This window comes from Oncorhynchus keta, chromosome 30 (assembly GCF_023373465.1).
Source record: "Oncorhynchus keta strain PuntledgeMale-10-30-2019 chromosome 30, Oket_V2, whole genome shotgun sequence".
In the NCBI taxonomy this organism is placed as follows: Eukaryota; Metazoa; Chordata; class Actinopteri; order Salmoniformes; family Salmonidae; genus Oncorhynchus; species Oncorhynchus keta.
Genome location: NC_068450.1, coordinates 34559024 through 34561302, shown reverse-complemented (window position 1 = coordinate 34561302; position 2279 = coordinate 34559024).

Genomic DNA, 2279 nt, shown 5'->3' with positions numbered 1-2279 from the left:
CCTTTTAGTGAGATTGGTACACATCCAGTGGATAGAGAGCCATTTATTATGTTCAACATATGAGGGCCATGTACAGGAAGCAGCTCTTTCAGTAGTTTAGTTGGAATAAGGTCCAGTATGCAGCTTGAAGGTTTAGAGGCCATGACTATTTTCATGAATGTGTCAAGAGGTATAGGATTAAAAAACTTGATTTTCTCCATTGATCCTAGGTCCTGGCAGTGTTGTGCAGACTCAGGACAATAGCTTAGGACAAATACGCAGATTCAAAGAGGAGTCCGTAATTTGCTTTCTAACGATCATGATCTTTTCATTAAAGAAGTTCACAAATTCATCACTGCTGAAAGCCATCCTCTCTTGGGGAATGCTTCTATTTAGTTTGCTTTGCGACAGTATCAAAAATAAATGTAGAATCGTTCTTATTCTCCTCTCTGGAAAAATAGGATGATCAAGTAGCAGACCGGGCTCTTCAACATTACACGGTACAGTCATTCCAAGCTAGTCGGAATACTTCCAGTTTGGTGGAGTGCCATTTCCGTTCCAATTTTCTGGAAGCTTGTTTTATGGCTCGGGTATTTTCTGTATACCAGGGAGCTAGTTTCTTAGGTGTGTCGACTGAATCTAGTGGTTTTTAGGGATGAAACTGCATCTAGGGTATTACGCAAAGTTACATTTATTTCCTCAGGTAGGTGGTTAACCAATTTATGTTCTCTGAGGTCCTTGGGTAGGCGGAGGGAGTCTGGAAAGGCACCTAGCAATCTTTGGGTTGTCGAGAATTTGCAACACGGCTTTTGATGATCCTTGGCTGGGGTCTAAGCAGATTATTTGTTGCGATTGCAAACGTAATAAGATGGTGGTTATGAGGAAAAATGTTAAGATCCACACTATTTATTCCTTTGGACAAAACTAGGTCCAGGGTATGACTATGGCAGTGAGTAGGTCCGGAGACATGTTGCACAAAACCCACTGAGTCGATGATGGCTCCGAAAGCCTTTTGGAGTGGGTCTGTGAACTTTTCCATGTGAATATTAAAGTCACCAAAAATGTGAATATTAACTGCCATGACTACAAGGTCCGATAGGAATTCAGGAAACTCAGTGTGGAATGCTGTATACGGCCCAGGAGGCCACGTGTGCTCCCTCTAAGGCCACTAGGTCACCAGGCTGCTTGTTATGGCGCACATATGTCACCATCGGTACGCGCATCTGCGTATAATGATACTCTCCTGGACTCCATCACCTCCTTGATTACCTGCCCTTTATATGTCGCTCCCTTTGGTTTATTCGCCAGTTGTCATTATTTCTGTTCCTGGGTCATGTCTGTGCGTTGTTTGTGCTACGTGTTTGTTTTGTTTATTTATTAAAACACTCACTCCCTGAACATGCTTCCCAAGTCTCAGCGTAAATCGTTACAGAATAACGACTCAACTAAGGGAAGCATCAGGGAGTGTTTTCTTTTGTTTTGTTTTTGTGTTGGAGGTGATGTCGGGTTCGGGTGTTGGAGCCGGAGCTACCTGGAAGGTCTCAGCCGGTTTGTCGGATTCCCATGCCTCGGCGGGTTCGACAGATTTCCATACCTCAGCAGGTTCGATAGGCTCCATGCCTCAGCAGGTTCGATAGGCTCCCATGCCTCAGCTGGGTGAACAGGTTTCCATGCATCAACCGAGGCCAGCTCATCAGGTTTCTGCGCCTCAAGGGAGGCGAACGGGCCGCTCCGGATCCCCGGGATCGTCCCTGTGGTTGGCGTCCTGCGGCTGGAGTCGAATGTGCCGGGGAGGGGGTACTGTCAAGTATGCTCTCTCTCTTAGCAGAGGTGACCAGTCCACTCTTGATCCCCAGGATCATCATCTTGGTCGGCATCCTGCAGCTGAAGCAGCGAGTTGGCAGGGGGTACTGTCACATGTGCTCCCTCTCCAGCATCTAGGTCACCAGGCTGCTCGTTATGGTGCACACTTGTCACTTGCATAATGACACTCACCTGGACTCCATCACCTCCTTGACCTCCTTCCCCAGTCATCATTGTTTCTGTTCCTGGGTCATGTCTGTGCATTGTTTGTGTTACATGTTACATGTTTTGTTTAATTTATTTATTAAAGCACTCACTCCCTGAACTTGCGTACATCGTTACACTATATAAATTGATTGAGTAGGCTGCATAGATTTTATGACTAAAAGCTCAAAAGGTGACCTGGCCTCCACAATCACCCAACCTCAACCCAATTGAGATGGTTTGGGATGAGTTTGACCGCAAGATGAAGGAAAAGCAGGAAACAAGGGCTCAGC